This window comes from Spermophilus citellus (assembly GCF_964194105.1).
Source record: "Spermophilus citellus genome assembly, chromosome: 13".
Taxonomy (NCBI): domain Eukaryota; kingdom Metazoa; phylum Chordata; class Mammalia; order Rodentia; family Sciuridae; genus Spermophilus; species Spermophilus citellus.
The window spans coordinates 15,760,605-15,778,443 of record NC_138193.1 but is presented as its reverse complement, the minus strand read 5'-3'; the positions used below and the strand labels follow the sequence as shown (position 1 = coordinate 15,778,443).

The following is a 17,839-nucleotide window of genomic DNA, read 5'->3' as shown; positions in this document are numbered from 1 at the left end:
GCTGGGAGTGGGCCTCGGGCCTCACTTGGCTGGGGCTTTGTTTACTCAGAGCTCAGGAGGGGTGGGGACAGCAGCCCAAATCCTGCAGGAGGGGCCGCAAGGTGCTTTTCACTCCTTTTCTTTCCCTTCTCAGTTCCTCTGATCTTCTTGACAGGGGAAGAAAAATACTCAATAGAAGGTCTATTTCCTTCCTCCCTCAGCCTGAGGCTGACACAACAGGCTAAGGGTCACGGCTGAGAAAGCTCTGCGGGGTTATTTGTGTTGGGAAACCACGCCACTTCCCCCTTTCTGTCTTTCTCAGGTTTCCGTGGAGGCAGAAGGAAGATAAGGTTGGAGAGGCAGCTGCCCAAATGGCCCGTGGGACTGGATATGTGGGGTGCCTGGCTCCCAGGGAACCTCACTTATACTGGCCTTCCAGAGGGTTCTGAAGCTGGGGTCAGCACAGGGCTCACAAGGGCTGTGCATGAAGCTGGCGTCTGCAGAGCGGGAACAGCACCTTGGGCCCCAGCAAACACCAGATCTGTGGGAGATAGCCCTGGGGGCTTTACCAGTGGTCCTGAGAGGTAACCGTGAGCTGAGCCCCAGGGCCTTGCAAGAATACCATGGGAGGTCCCTGGATGGATGGATGCATGGGTGGATGGATGGATGCATGGATGGATGGATGGATGGATGGATGCATGGATGGATGGGCTATACTTTGAAAGACTCTGCTCTTTCTGAAGGCTGGTGAAGCCCCCACTTGCAGCTTACCCAAGCCTCTCTCCTGGCATGGACTCACAGAAGCTTGTCAGGACCTCCCCAGTAGGTAGCAGCCTTAGTCTGTCTGTGGGGTCCTCAGAACAGTGAGGTCCACGAGAGCCAAGGAGAACATTCCAGGACATCTGGACAAAGAAGGCAAAACACAGTTGTCAGCTGAGAGGAGTTAGAAACACACAAACAGGGTAAGATCCTCTGGCTATGAGAATTTGCTCCGTGCCCATTGGCCACCTGGAAGCTGTGTGGAAGGTGGCACATGAACTTCACCTGATACACCACAGACACCTCCATCTCAAGAGGGCTTAAGCCAAACCCCATATTTTAGCCATCCAATATCTTTGCTTTCCGGGTTCCTGCATGTGCCTCAGGAGGACCTGCTGAGCCCCAGGTGTTTTTCATTCCTCACCTTAGGTTTTCAGTCCGTACCTGGAGGAACAATGCCAGCTCTGCCTACCCCACATGACAAAACCCATCTGAGCCCAGACACCAACTCCTGTGGGAACATATCAAATTCAAACACAGCACCAAGGCTGGAGACCCCAGCACTGCCCTGGACCCTCTCTCCCATAGGGGTCGCCTCCTTATTGGCTCTCAAAGCAGGGGTTCTGTCACACATGATGGCTCTGTGTGAACTACGGAGGGGCTGGACCGGCAAGAGGCTGGCCAACAGACGCAGCTAAGCACAGCAAATCAAGAGCTCCCAAGACCCCCCCTCAGATGCGAAGCACCGCCATTTCTACAGAACGCCATCAGGGACTAAAGCAGAATTTTTATTATGGATCAAGGGGTTGACAATGATAGGAATTTTTAGTAGACAGTAGAGGAGAGCAGACTTGAGGAAAAGATATTGGAACAAACAGGGACGTGGTTTCAGAGTGAAGACCAGAGAGAGGATCAGCCAGCTCCCTCATTTCCCAGAAGAAACTGAATGACAGCCCCCACCCTCACCCCACCTGGGTCACCCCCTCCAGGTTCAATGGAGCTGATGCATGGACTTAAAGGCAGATTGTGCCTAGATCTTAAAGCCATGGCGGTGTCTGCCTGGATCACTCGCTCTTTGGGAAGCCTACTGCCATGACATGAGGACCCTCAAGCCATGGTGAGGCCTACATGGTGAGGACCTGCAGTTCTGGACAGCAGCCACAAGGAACTGAGGCCTCCAGCCAGCAGCTGAGCGAGTGAACCATCTTGGAAGAAGACTCTCAGACCCTGTCAAGCCAAGAGATGACTTCAGCCTCAGGCTGTGCCCTGAGCCCTGTGAGCAGAACCTTCTCATCATGCCAGCCCCATAAAACCATGAGATAATAAATGCTGGTTGTTCGAATTCACCAAGGTTTGAGGCCATTTGCTCTCTGACGTGGATCACCAGGACAGAGGGCAGATCCCCTTTCCAGTTTTGTTCTGAAGTTTCACGACATACCCACAGTTACTATCTCGTTTCCTTGGTACCCTTACTCACTCTCTGGTGCAAAGGTTGAGGAGCTGCAGCTTGGAGAGACTGAATAGCCCCTTCCAAGTTCACTTCATGCATTGGCAGCAGAGAGACATGAAGAAACCACGCATCTCGACTTCCCACACATAATCAAGCTGCTGAAATCACCGTCTGTGGTGTCTAGGGCACGGGACAACTTCAGGTGGAAGTTGTCTGGAATCTCACCTTTGGCACAGCCTGCTAAACGGGCCGCGTAGCCCAGCCACCCTCTGACAAGCCTCAATTGAGTGCCTGCCCCATGACAAGTGTCAAAGAAGCCCCGTCTGCAGGCTGCCTTTCCTGGAGGCACAGTTCAATAGGGTGCCAGGGGGTGAAAAAAGAAGAAGAAAAGAAAAAATAAAAAAGCTATAACATTTGAGCTTGAAATGTCACATGGAGCCAAGGCAGTTGTCTGATGGATGGCCCTGTCATCCCCAAGCCAAAAGAGAAAAAAACATCCAGAGCCATCAATTGGTTCCTGCCCTTTTAATACAAACAATATTTTACAGCATCAGAAAGCAAAGAAATTATTTTCTTAGACATTCGGCTCTGTGTGTAGATTGCTGAGCACTTAGCCAGAAAAGCAGCAAGGAAGCCATTCAATGTCTGCATGTCTGACCGACCCAGGTTGGACGTGGAACAGGCTCCAACAGAGACGAGAGGCTCCGTGGACACAGCCCCACTCACTCCTTCATTGACTCACGTGGAGCCTGCTGTGTACATAGCTCTGCCCTTGAGAGTGAACCTACATGACCCCCGTGTGCACACACTCCAGCTGCCCAGGTTGAAGACTGCTCCTGCCTTCTCTCGACCTGCTCCTCTTTCTGGCTAGATATGTTCTCCAGGGTCTGTCATCTCCTCAGGACACACTCTAGACTTCTGCTATCCATCCCTTGGTTCAGATGCTTGGCTTTTGGATTCAGACCACACTAAGAGCCTTCATCTATGAGGATAAAGCTTTGTTTGCAGGGTGGGGTGAACGACCGTCTCCCCAACAAGATGACCAGCAGCATGAGGTGTGCATGGCAGAAATTTCTAGAAGGACAAGCACTTACGATGGCTTTCTGGGTGAGATGGGTTTGAGGAGAGATTCACCAGCCCTCAAGATTTGCCCTTCCTCATCCCCAGGGCTACACACACACACACACACACACACACACACACACACACACACATGCTGCTTCACCCTGAGGCAGTCCCTTCTTCCATGCACCCCAGTGGCATGACCTTTCCCTACCCACCATGCTAGTTCCTCTACCTCTGTTTTGACTCTGTATGTGAATTACATTGTGTGCATCCACCCCTCCCACCAGGGCGCAGGCACCACTGGGCATGGTCATGTCTCTGTCCCTATGTGATGACCAGCTGAGGGAGCAATAAATCTTCATCACAACGACTGGAGTAGGAAGAAACGCAATGGGTGAACATGGTTATGGAGATCAGACAGCACAAGGCATGATCAGGGACAGTCAAAAGGTGGATGGGCTGGTGTAAGATGGGACTGAAGAGGGTCACACAGTCCTTTAAAAGTTAGGCACTTGTCACAGCAGCCACTGAGTTCACTGACATACTCACAATAAATTAAATATACTCATACAAAGATATGTACGTGAATATCTGTGGCAGCCTTATTCATAATAACCCCAACTGGAAACAGCCCCAGTGTCTACATTAATACATTGGAATACTGCTCAACAGTAACAATGAATGAAGGAACTGCTGGTACGTGTGACAATGTGTACGAATCTCAGAGATGTCGTGCTACACACAAAAGCCAGGCATAGGAGACTATATACAGTCAGATTCTACTTAAAGGAAATTCTAGAAAATGCAAAACTATAGTGACAAGAGGAAGACTGTGGTTGTATAGGACCACTGGTGTTAGGGGACGGGTTGTAAGAGCAGGAACATCATAGGGACAAGTGAACCTTGTGATAGCATAGACTAAACTTAGTCGGGGTGATGGCTCTATGGATATACCTCAAGAAAGTTGTAAGAAGAAAATGGACCCAGTATGGAGGATTTGGAGTGACTCTTTAGGTGATTTGGCCTTCTACTATCTGTGCAAATACAGGAATGCTTGAGAAAGGGGGGAAATGGGTGGTATTGGGGAGAAGAAATTGGGTCTAGAAGGTGTTTGTTTGTTTGTTTGTTTGTTTGTTTGTTTTTAAGAAGTTATGGAATGGAGGAGAGATTACAGCCAGGGTAGCCAAGGAAACAGAAATGGTCACATGGATACAGTAGACCAGGGAAGAGTCATAAACTCTGATGACTGGGGACTCGAGGGGTGAATGTTGGGCTTATACTCCAATATATGGTAATCTTGGTGAGAGATGTTAGAACTGTTCAAGTCAAAGCAGGGCACGGGCTGGGCTCAGCTTGAGAAGAAGGTGAGTGGAACCAGGACCTCGGATTCTACCATGGAAGCAGAGTTAGGATCTTGATCAAGGTCAGGTGCCCAGAGGGTTCCACAAGGCAAGCCAGATCTCAGAAGCACAGGGGACAAAGATTCTGGCTTTGGTGATAAGAGGGAGTTGAGGCTCAATGGGAATGGAGGCTCATAGACATTGCTTCCCTTCATAAGGGCCTGACCCCAGAAAGTCTCTGGACCTGCCATGTGCAATGTCTGAGAGGGGGCTATGGAACTGAAGGGATCATCTAGAAAGGAGTGCCAGAGAGCACCATGCCACCATAGATGGGCGCAGGGAGCTGGAGAGTGAACCCAGGAAGGGCCATCTGGTATCACCTAGTGCTACCTCAGCAGCAGAAGTTTCTGCCATATCCCAACATAGCTTAGCTTGAACACTCCGCTAGAAATGAAAAGTTCACTGCTTTGCGAAGAGGTAGTTCTATTGCTGAACAGCTATAAATGATGGTGATGATTACAGTGATGATAATGGTGGCGGTGGTGATGACGATGATGTTGATGATGTGATTATGGTGAGATGATGGTGATGATTACAGTGATGACTGTGGTGGTATGGTGATGGTGGTGGTGATGACAATGGTGATGGTGATGTTGATGGTGATGGTGATGGTGATGTTGATGGTGATGGTGCTATGATGGTGATGGTGCTATGATGGTGATGATTATAGTGATGATGGTGCTGGTGATGGCACTGGTGATGGTGATGATGATGATGATGGTGATGGTGATGATGATGGTGATGGTGATGGTGATGTTGATGGTGATGGTGCTATGATGGTGATGATTATAGTGATGATGGTGCTGGTGATGGCACTGGTGATGGTGATGATGATGATGATGGTGATGATGATAATGATGATTACAGTGATGATGATAATGGTGGTGGTAATGGTATGATGCTGGCGATGATAGTGACAATGGCAATGGTGGTGATAATGGTGATGATGATGGTGATGATTATGGTGACGATGGTGGTGATGATGGTGATTACAATGGTGATGGTCATATTAATGATGATGTTGATGATTATAGTGATGATGATGGTGGTGATGGTGTTCACAATGGTGATGGTGGTAACAATGGTGATGATCATGGTGATGATGATGGTGGTGATGGTGTTTACAATAGTGAGGATCATGGTGATGATTACTGTGATGATGGTGGTGATGATGGTGACAATGGTGATGATTACTGTGATGATGGTGGTGATGATGGTGACAATGGTGATGGTGATGGTGATGATGATGGTGATGATAGAAGGAGGAGGAGGAGGTGGGGATTGCTAATATGTGCCAAACAAACATTAGTTTGTTTGATCTTTGGAAGAACACTGTGATAGGAATGCCATCATCATAGGTCTTCATTTTGCACACAATGAAACACAGAAAGGAGCCTTGCCAGGGCCAACGGCTGCGAAGTTGCTGGGTGGATTGAGCCCATGCTGTCCGAGTAAAGAGGCTTGGAGAGCTGTGGCCTGCTAGTGACCCCACACCTGCCTGTGGTCAATTCCCATCAGAGTCTGTTTTCTGTAGGGGTGAAAATCAGTAGATGAAAACTTTCTTCCATCTTTCCAAGTGTATTCAGACAGCAAAGACAGGCAGGCTCCCCTGTAGGTCCAGCATGTCCATCTCTCCAGTGTTCCCTAAGGTTTTCTGTGCTCCCTCGCCATGTGGTCGCCTCTCTTGAGCATCCCTGAGTTTGTGACTGTGCTCATTGAAGGTGAAACCTAGATGTGAACAATACTTCCAGGTAGCTCAGCTAACTTGGAGCAAAACATAGGGATGCTTCTCAGTGTGGGTGGAGCAGACGGCAGGAGGCTGGGCCTGGGGAAAGTGAGGAGATGGGGTGAATCAGGAAGGGGCCAAGAGACAGAGGGTTGACAAGAGTCAGAGAGGCCATGGGAGGGTGCCTTACAGGGAGCCTGAGAGAAGACAGGATTAAGAAGCAGGGTCTGGCCTGCAGCACTGGGTTTGCAGAGCAGCTGAGGAGGCTAGGAACTGAGACGGTGGGAGATCTGCTGGCTTGGGAAGAACAGCAGAGAAGAACTGCAGGATTTGAGGAAAGAGTGGGCAGGAGTCAGGGCGACTGCTGGCCATCCTCTCTGCTGACAAAAGTAAAGAGAGGAGGTCAGAGGCTGTGGAGGCAGAGCAGGCAGCAGGTTACAAAAATGTCCTTGAAGTACTGAGGCAGGATGTGACCACAGAGAGGGAAAGGTGGAAGTGCTGCATAGATGGGAGAGAGCAGGAGAGGAGCGAGGTAGAGGAGGCCGCTTGGGGTGGACCTGGAAATACCTGGGGGTCTGAAGGTGCAGGGAAGGGGGCTGGTAACACCTCACTTTGTGTCTGAGGTCTGAAATGTTTCCCATGTTCATTATCTCACTGGATGACATGCCACCTAAGACGGAGGCGTACCTACTTCTACCTGACAGGTAAGATAACGCAAGAGAAGGTATGTGACTCTCCCAAGGCTATCGCGACATAAGATTTCCTGATGGCTAGTCCCTTTCCCCTAACTCTGTGGTTAAAGCTTGTTATGTGGTGCACCAGAGAGCTCACTAAAGTGTGAACTGAGACCATGTCCCAGAAAGGAAGCAAGAGAAGTTGGCTGTTGAGAGGAATTAGGGGCCAGGAGAACTGAGAAGATTGAGCACAGAAAAAAAGGGTCAGTGAGGGACACATGGAAAGCTTGTCTGGCAGCATCAAGAGAGCTCCAGGAAGATAGCTTAACCCCACTGGGCCAAGAGAGCCCAGCTCAGCTTTCTGCTGCACTCTGAGAGCACTCATCCATCCACTGATTCCACTGAACTTAGTGCCACTGTATGTCAAAGAAACAGCAGGTGGCTCAGGTGGGAGTTTTGTGTGGCCAGAGACAGCAAAGAAGGTATGAGGTATACATAGATCAGTGGCCACGTAGGGCACATGTTACCAAAGAGGAAAGTGCCTGCTCAGAGGCCACAGGAGAAGGAGGAGGCTCCATGGTCTACGATGACCTCTGGGGATCATGCTCCCAGAATTCCACATATGTAACATTGTGGCGAACGCAGAAACCTTGGTGGCAGTGAGAGTGTTTTGGGTAATGTCAAGCCCCACTATTAGAAAGGCTGGAAGACTTCCAGAAGGGCTGTTACATTTTAGAAAATCTGACATGAAGAGGAGGAGGCAAGAAGAGTCAACAGGACACTGAAATCCTCTGTGGGAAAGCAAATCAAAAGGCGGCTGGAATGGGGTTCTGGAAGCCTACCCCAGGATGCTGGCAGTAGAGAGGGAAAAAGATGTCATGGAGGAAGAGCAGACAGGGCTTCATCACTGAGTGACACATGAAGAGTGAGGGAGAAGGAGATGTCGACGCTAACCCTTGATCATCAATGAAATGTGGCAGCATTGATGGGTAAAGAAGAATCAGAAGCACCGTGGTTCGTGAGGTACCCAGAGGTCATCTACAAGGACAGGCGCATGACTCCTGGAGGCTGGGCTACCAGGGAGGGAAGCGGAGGCCTGAGTCTTAAGCCTCACCAGGAGGAAGCACAGCCCAGGGACATGAAGGGGGCCCAGAAACATGGAATTCTTTCAGGCAGCTTTCAAACTCCCTTTCCTCCCGGGGTGCTCTTCTGGAGGTGCTGCCAAGGTAGGACCATGTGGCCAGGCCACATCTTCAAGGTCACTAAATTCTAGCCTGGATTTCCAGATGCCATGTTGGCAGGTGAGCAGGCCTGTCTAACCAGTCTCGCCATTGTCCCAAGACCAGTGTACCCAGGGGACCTTGGCCAGAACTAGAAATTCATAGGAAACACACAAGAGGCAATCCCAAGGGAAGCCCTTCCATCTATATGTAATTAATACCTTAAAAAAACCTGCTGGCATTTTTAGGAGTTGGGGGAGTTCAGCAGTTCTCTGGAAATTGCCCAACCCCAGCTCTACTGGAAATATCAGCTCAGTTACCAACAGTCTTTTCTGAACCCCAAATTGAACCATGTGGCAACACATTTGAAATGATCCCAGCCCATCCTGATACGGTCACATTTGTGTAGTAAAAAGAGATTCTGAGTGGCCCGACCCGTGTCTGCGTCTGGTGACCTCATGACTGGCTCTGTGAACTTGAGCGTGTCTCAGACTCCCAGGGCCCACTAACAATCTCAGACCACCTCACGGTGTTAAGAGAATAAACTGGACCCCTAGACCATTCCCCTATTCTTTCCACCCTGGACTGCCCCTGTAAAGAAATGTTGCTGTGAACCGAAAGAAGTATTTTGGCTCCTTTACCAAAGGAGATCTGTGGAATCTCCTGGTCCCTTGGCAGGAATCACACAGGTGAATAAAATGGACCCATCTATTAAAATGGACTCAATGCTGTAGGAACACTTCATTAATTATAAAGTGCCACATTTGTATTACGGCATTGCCAAGGAGAGGACATTCTTTAAGCTGGACACCGAGCCTAAGGTTCAAGTACTGGTGGACGACTCTCTGCTCAGCTCTCTTCCTTGTCTGCCATTCCTGACTCAGGAATACAGAACTAGTTTCCTTTTGCCAATTATCCTCAATCATTCTTAGCAGGAAACGTCACAGCCCCATGCCCTCCGAAATGAGTTTGGAACTAAGTCAGGAAGTATGGGAAGAAAGTTCGGTGAACTGAAACAAATAATTCATTTGGGGGCCCATGTCTCATTTTCTTATAAGGTAATTCTGAGACCTGACTCACTTTGGACTAGAGATGTTAGAAAACATCCATGTGGCTGTGGGTTGAGAAGCTCATCCTCAGGCCTCTCTTGAGGTCAGGTACTGCAAAATGCAGCCCTCTGGACAGCCCCTGAAGTTGGACAACTATTCCCACTTAACAGATGAAGAAAATGGAGCTCGGAAAAACTGGGGGGAAAACTGCACCCAAAGTCATGCAAAGAATGTCAGAGTTGGATCTTAGCCTTTTTTCTTCAAGTTCAAAAAAACCCTGGACTGCCCCTCTCAAGAAATGTTGCTGTGAACCAAAAGAAGTATTTTGGCTCCTTTCCACAGGGTTTTGACTCATGAGCTCTGTGGAATCTGCTGGTGATTCCACAGGAATAACACAGGTGAGCTTCCCAGTGGATCACTGAATGAGAGACAGGTTGGTACATGTACTGACACCCCTTAAGAGGAACACAACTTTCACTGCAGGTAAGAGAGGGAGGAACCTTCAGCAAACCTCACCACTGCTTAACCATAAAGAGAAACAAAACTGAATTCTCCTCCACAGCACACACAGAATCCATCCTAGATGGCTTCCTAACTTCAATATGAAAGGTAAAGTGAAAACTCTAACAGACAATATGGGGGAAATATATTTATGACCTCAGAATAAGAAATATTCATTTTAAAACCCAATGTAAAGAATAAAGTTCACTAGGAAAAGATTGTTGGCTGTGTTGAAATTAAGAACATGGATTTATTAAAAGACACTAAAGATGACAAAAAGACATGTCATAAACTGGGGGGAAACGTGACTATGTGCAACAAAAGCGTTTCAGAACAGATTTTCTGCAGATCAGTAAGGAAAGGACAAATAACCTAACAGCGATCATCCAAAGACATCATTTTGGTCCATTCATAGGCAAAGAAAACATGCAAAAGTCTACATAGCTCATTAATGACCTAGAATATTAAAATTATAACTAAAAACAAGTTCACACTCAAATTGTAAAACTCTGATCACACCAAGTGCTGGTGAAGAATTAGAACAGGCACTCTTGAGGCCGACAGGGTGTAAATTGAGACCAGCACACTGGAAGACAATCCTCAGGACCGGCTACACCGAAGCCAGGCATGGCTTGCAGCCCTCAAGTGACACTGACGGTCACACCACCAAAAGATCACTCACCAATGCAGCAAGAGACAGCGAAAAGAAAATTCTCAACAATGTTGCTCTAACAGAGGGATGTACTACAGCAAAGGAGCACCCGTGATGTCCATTCACAGGAAACTGGACAACTAATGACTCATGTACTGGAACCTCACACAGCCGCTCAGCAACCTCAAGCACAGCACTGAGCAGAGCAAGAGAACACTAACCTACCCAAGAACACCCACAGATATCACATGACCCCATTTATGCAAACTTCAAAATGATAAGATAATTAGGGATTGCTTAGGATACATAGAGATGAGACCAACTATGATAAAAAGGATAATAAACCCAGAATTCAAGAAAGGCCAATCCTGCTAGGAGGAAGGGAGCCAGGCCTCCAATGACCCTAGGGGTGAGGTTTGCTTGATTCCTCAAGTGGCGTGGTTTTCTATTGGTGTTTATTGGATCTGTCTTTGCATGTTGTATATGCTGTGTAGGCTTATTTTGCATGTCTGACTTGCAAACATGAGTTTGGCAGAGGATCCCTCAAAGAAAGTTAATAATTATATTGCAGGGAGAACAGCCGTGTAGCACTCTCGCACAGGCTGGCCTAGGACTAAGTGTCAATGATGCTCCTACCAAACTCTCCAGCCAGCACTGGGCATAATAGCTAGGACCTTAAGGTGCATAATGATACCTTGACAAGGGAATGAGTGGTGCAGGACTGGCTGGAGGGACAGCCAACTGGCTGAGTGGGTGGGTGAATGAATGGGGTGGCCAGCTAAAGCCTAAGTCATATAAAGGTATCTAACAGAAGCTCTGGGTAACATAGGATGGGAGCCTGGCTGGATGGCAAGTCTGCAACCAGAACTCCCTTCTCTTCTCTCCTGCCCTCTCGCCATCAGATACAATGAGAGCCATCTAATTTAACGGAAGCCTAATTGAATCCTTCCTTCCTGAGTGGAAAGAAGCATGTGTATGCTAATTCTGCAGGGCCCTTCCCCCATCACACCATGCTCTCCAGTCTGCCTGGAGAAGCCCCTCTTCCTTCTGGACTCTCCTTGTGCCCCCATCCCTCTTCTCCAGTCAGTGCCAATTCAATCCTTCAAATGCACTTTGTGGACACTGTTTACTGGTTTGCAAGCTTTTGCCCTTCTAGGCCCCACCAGGCTATAAACTCGATAAAATGGGTCTTATTCATCCTTTAATCTGCACCTATTACAGCACTTGGCAGATCACGTGTGCCGGACAACACATACTTCTTCTGAATCTAACAGACGCTGAGATGCGGACCATGAAGGCGGTGAATCTAAAGTCAATGACTCAAAACACAAGAATTAATAGATTAGCAGAGTAGAGAATCTCAAAATCAAAAGAAAGGGCAGAACTACAGAGTAGGCTCAAAGCTGATTATGGCTAAGACGTAAAAAAAGCAATTTAAACCGGGCCCCGAAGTCTTGCTGAGTCCTCTGCTAAGCCAACCAAGTCCAATACACATAAGATGCCCAGCGGGCCACACACAGCCAGGAGAAAGAGCAGTTCCATGAAGTTTGGGCCGGGATAGCTTGGAAGATGGAATAAAAGTCAGCTTTGTCAAAAATACAGCATTTCAAATGAAAATTATTTTGTGGTATTTTTCCCTAGAGGACCCTCACATGAGTTGTACCCTGGAAGGAATAGGCAGGTGTCAAGGTCAGGAGGAGGTGCAGAAAGGCAGGCAGGTGAGTGTGGATGTAGAGATGCTATCCACAGAAGGTGGAACTAATAAAGCCCCTCACCTCTCAGGCCGCCATCTGTGCAGATCCTGCACTCATTCTGCCTGGTGGCCAAAATCCAGTTGAACTTCTCCAGCAGAATCTACTAGAAACTGCTCTTCTAAAAACCCATCCAGGAATTTGGGATATAGCTCGGTTGGTAGAGTGCCTGCCTCACATGCACAAGGCCCTGGGTTCAATCCCCAGCACCACACACACACACACACACACACACACACACACACCATCCAAGTTGCTTCATTTGGGTTATACATTAAATATGTCCTTGCATCCAAATTCAGTGCAGAACTTGAGGTTGCAATTCACAATAAAATCAGATGATTTATTTCCTTCTTCCATTTCAGACTACTCTCAAACTTCAGCTAGTCTCGCCTGATTAGTGACAACTGTTGTCCACGCTACTGGATTAAATGCCGAACAGGACAAAATAGCAGCCACCAGCAAATGTGCCCTGGCCTTGTAAGAGGCACAGTGGTGTCCTCAGGTCAGTCAGGCTTGCTGGTCCCACTTTCTGTACAAGAAAACTGAGACCTTGAGGGATCAAATAGCATGGAGATCATTTTCCAGGAATAAATGATTTAATCTTCCTCTAATTAATATTTGCAAGGAGCCGTCTGTATGGAATGCTGGACCCTCTGTAAACACCAGCAGCTCTTTCTGCCCACTGTGTTGACCAGCAGCACCGTGAAACCATGGACACTCGTGGGCAGGAAGGAGCAGAGAGCCGGGCCTCCTGCGACACAAGAGGGCTACTGATCCAAGCTTGTTTAGAAGCCGCAGAGAGCATGGGGCTTTGACAGCATCAACCTATGATGAATTCCCTCCTCTGGGCTCCTTCTTCTTTCCCTTTCCTGTTTTCTCTTTCCATTTTCTTTCCCTCCTTCCTCCTGCCCCTCCCTCCTGTGTGTTGCATCACCTGCTCAGACCTGAATCGCAGTCAGAAATGACCAGAGCCCTCTCTCCAGGGCTTGGCATCCAGACCTGAGAACACACCACAGCAACTCCAACCCCAGGGGAGAGAGTGGACGAATGCAGGCAAACCCAAGGCCTTCTCCACGTTCACCATTAGGGCCATGTCTCCATGGCACCCAGGAAACAAGAGGAGGCATCCTGGGTGCGTCTGTCTGTCATGGGAGGGCAGGTCTGCAAATGAACTGGACCACAGTGCACCAAAAAAGGGCAGCACAGCCCCAAGGAGGAAGTGCCAGGAACCAGGGCTGGAGGGTCAGAAAAGAGCCCCAAGCAGGAGGATCCCTGGAGCCCAGGGGGAAGCAGGGAAGGGGCCATGGGCCTGGGAAATCACTTGGGGATCAGCAAAATTCCTTCTGCCTGGTCACACCCCCACTCTCAGGGCTCAGCCCACGTCTCCCAAGGAGGACTTTGACTTCTCTCCTCTTTGCCCTTAATCTTGTAAATAAGAATGGAAAATGTAAATCTAGCCGGCACTGGAGACTAGACGGAGGCTGCCTGTCCAGAGGAGGGGGAAGATCCATTCCTGTATTTATTTATTATTATTATTTCGAGGAGAGAAAAAAGCCGGAAATATTTCCAAAATGTCAACACTATTAAGGAAATCTGAACACCTTAATCCATTTAAATGTCATCCAGAACCCAGCACGGGTTTGGAAGTGAGGAGGGGCAGAGGAATTAATGCCAGATTCCACATAATCTATCAAAGTTTCTTTCTTTTCTTAATATATTAAATATTAAATGCTTCTTTGCATCTGAGTGAGAGAGGAGAGAGAGAGGGACCAGGGTGGAACTCATAAATGCCTAGATAATTGGTTTTGAGGTTTTTTTTTTTTCTTCTTCTTTCTTTCTTTCTTCTTGGCGGATTCTCAATTTCCCTATAAAAGAGAAAATTCATTTCCAGCCGCTAATGTAATGTCAGCGTGCTGTTTACTAAGCATGGATGATGTATAGGGGGACACTACTTTCAGAGGACTACTTAATGATGCATAGAATTAAATCCTGGGCTCCTCAGCTGAGCCTCCTCCCTCCCCCCTGGTTCCCAGGCTCCCAGTGCATCCTGGGAGAAGCAGGGTTGGCATACCCTGCCTCCCTCCTTGCTAGAACTCTGGGGTCTCTGCCGAGGACGCTTGAAAATGGACCCTTAACCTCCACAGACACGTCTGCCCTTAACAGAGCCTGGGATGAGGACCTTACACTGACATGTTAGGGAAAGACGGCCACTGCTCAAGGGGACAGAAGTAGGGAGTCCGTGCACCACACCAGAGTGTCAGGGGCAGCAGGAAGAGGTGCAGGGCTGAGTGGACCATCCCAGTAGGGAAAGGGCTGGCCAGGAAGAGGCAGAGGTGGAGCTTCAGGCTCGCCCTCTGCCTCTGGAGACTACAGCATTCAGATGTCAAGGAAAACAGATGTCTACTGTCCACTGTGCCCTGAGGCCAGTGTGGCTGCCACTGCCAGAGCGGCACCCTGGTCCTCTGCACCAGCCAGGAGCTACTGACAGCTCACTGTGCTCTCAGGGGCATGGGAAGCCTGATCACCAGCCCCCCCAGAACCGCACCCTGCTGAAAGACTGTCCTGGCCTCCTCCCTGGGGAAGCTGATCAACCAGGCCATCTAAGGAGACCAGCCATTCTGGCTGGCCATCTCAGCCACTGGGGAATTGGGAGCTAAGGTAGATAGGCAGACAGCAGGAGAGGTGGGCTGAGGTGCCCTCCCTGGCCAGGCATGTAAGAGGGTACAAGGACCAGCAGGCCCTTCTTCATCTCCTCCAGGGGCACTTGGACTCGGTCCCTGCCGATCTCCTGAGGCCTTGGCTTCTCTGACCTCATGAACATTCACTGTCACTGACTACAGTCTCTTTCAGAATCCCCTGCTCCAGGGGCTCCTCCCTGTCCTCTACTTCCAACAGCTGATTGTCCACCCACCATAGACTCTTCGGTTTCCTGTCTGTACACTGTAGGGTTTCTTCAGGATTCTTCCTTCTGGGCTCTCTGTGGATTTCTGTGCTCTGTCCAGTCTCCCTGCCTACCTTGACCTCAGAGCCCATATCTCTAATCTAATCACTTGCCCAGACTCCCAGGCAGCTGTGCAGCCGCCTCCAGGGGGCCTGGTGCTCTGCTCTTGAGGCAGGTACGGTCTTATCCCCGCCCCCCATCATCTGCCCTTCCGGTCCTCTCCAACTCTGCCCATACGTTGGCCATTCCTCCAGGCTCTCGGACTAGAATGTGTTCCATCATGGCATCTCTCCTTTCTCAAAGTTTTGGGATGGACCTGGCTGCATTTTTCCTACTCTGTCGTGACCCAGCCTGCTCTGGTCGGGGTCTTGGTCCTGGGCATGCCCCAGCTCTTACCTGTCCCCAGTCCCACCATCACAACCCAGGAACTCAGGTAGGTGCCATTTTCACAACACACCACTTACAACATGTCATTACATGGAGGCCGGTCACCAGCCAGTGCGTTTTGTCCAGACTGGAAGCCCTGAGCAGATTCCACTCCAAAGAAGAGATGAGACCCAAGCAACACTGGGAAGAAGCCCCAGGCTCCGGCCTCCTTGGGGATGGGCATCTGGAGAAAGTGAGTTTTCAACCTGGATAAAGGGAGGCTAAAAAGTTGCAGAGCTTGATTTGGAAAATAGAAGGGTTGTTCTGCAATACGGGGAGAGACAATGGTGGGCACAAACGATACAGCCCGAAGACAGACCCTGGCACGGTCTCCGTCATGGAATGAATACAATCCAGCCTGTCAGCATGTCACGTGTATCCCATCTACCCTGACCTTGAGACACCTTGTCAAACACCCCAGCATCCCTCCCTGTGTACATAGGCCAAAGTGGAATCCCTGCCTGGAATGCCCTTCTCATCTTGGTTCACCTGGAAAATTCCTATGCACTCTTCAAAGGGCAACTCAGAAACCTCCTTCTCAGAGGAGCTTTTCCTGATGACCTCTGGGCGGCTTCTCACCTCCCTCCTCTGCGCTCCCGCGACACCTTGGGCAGATCTCCATTATATCGCTCACCATGTTTTATTATAGTTAATTGTGTACACACCTGCCTTCCCCCCTGCAGGATGTGCATGCCCTTCAAGCGCAAGGACAGTGTCTTCCCCCTCCTCATCCCTGATACCAGCTAGAGTGAGTAATTAATAGAGAAGGGGAGAGGAGAGGGTAGGAAGCAAAGAGAGGACCGGGGGAGAGGATGGAGGGAAGGAAGGAAAGAAGAGGAAATAGGGTGGACAGTGGGGTTGTCATGGCCAGGGTCTGATAAGGCAGTGTCGCCTGGCCCACAGGTAGTAAGTGACCAAGAAGGCATTTCATGAAACTTCCTGGGTCTAAACAAAGAGATCTCTGCCTTCTCTCAGGAGTCCACTCTGTTGTGAACTGGCCTGGTGCTTGGTTCCAATTTCCTTCATCATAGTTCATGCTACTGAAAGCAAATCTCCTTCTCCCTTTGGAGTCCCTAGCATCTCCCATGCATAAGACAGAAGAGGAGCCCTAATTCCAGAAATACTGGAGGCTCTGCACAAGAGGACACATGTCTTGCCTGGAAGTGTGTTGGGCCATATTGGCCATGGGGAAAGGTGGACCTAGGCCTCAGGTGGTCTCTGGACAAGTTAGGATACCTGTCTTCAGAGGCAGTTCTCAGCAGAGGTGTTCAGGAGAGCCCTGGCCTGAGACCTCTGCCCAGTTAATGCTCCTAACTGGAAAAACAGGTGTCCTAGCTGGGCAGAGCAGAGACTCGGGTACTCTCTGGCAAATGGATATGGGACATACCTCTTGCTCAAAATCTACTTGAATCTTTGACTTGGGCAACAGTGAGATAGCTTCCAGGAAAATCTTGAAATGAATCTACAGGAGTTTGTGCATAAACAGCTATTTGGTGGCTCCTTGAAGATGGCCATTTTCAGGTAGAAGTGACAGGGACCCATGGAATAATTCACCAGGAGGGGAGAAGACTTCCCATGCTGCTCAGCAGGCTTAGATGTCATGTAATTCTGTGTGCAGCCCGAGAGTGGCACGAGGGTCTTGTCCAAACTCAGCTGCCCTGAGGAGAGGGGAGAGAAGAAGTCTGCATGTTTGTAAGTTGGAAGAGGTGTTTTGCTAAACACTGGCCCTTTGGGGTACAGACAACGGGCTCTGAGGGCTCCCTTCTGTAGCTGGTGCAACACGTTCACTTCCTAAGAGTCAGCAGTGGAGCCAGTGAACAGTGGCCTCGGGGGACTGAGCTCCTGGAGGTAGCGTCTCAGGGAAAGCCAAGACTCTTGCTCAACAGTGGAAGTGACAGCCCCAAATAACAGAAGCCAGCACCAAATGGCCAGACTAAAAATCCTGCGAAGTGCACGTAGTCCAATTTGGAGAGGAGAGAACACAGTGAGAGTTGTGGAACATGAGCCCAAGGCAGCCAGGTCAAAGTAGTGATGGAGGTGCCATCGTCTGAACCTGTTGGTGACATTCAAGACACTGAGAATACACTGTTTTGTGGTGCTGGTTGCTTTACCATGCTATGTTTGTTAAAATACATTGTCATCACTGAGGCCAGAGAATAGAATATAAAATAACCATGGCATATATTCATACATTAGACCAAATGGTAACACCCTACAGACGGGCTCCCTGGGTGCAGGATGTG

At 49.2% G+C, this 17,839-nt stretch overlaps 1 long non-coding RNA gene across 1 annotated transcript in view; it reads right to left on the bottom strand.

The window, feature by feature from the left end:
• LOC308633023 overlaps positions 1 to 17,839 on the bottom strand; it is a 63,526-nt gene that overhangs the window by 31,450 nt on the left and 14,237 nt on the right. Inside the window, exon 2 of the long non-coding RNA XR_014018682.1 lies at positions 751 to 881. This is a non-coding gene — a long non-coding RNA (uncharacterized lncRNA). The remainder of the gene's footprint in view (positions 1 to 750; positions 882 to 17,839) is intronic.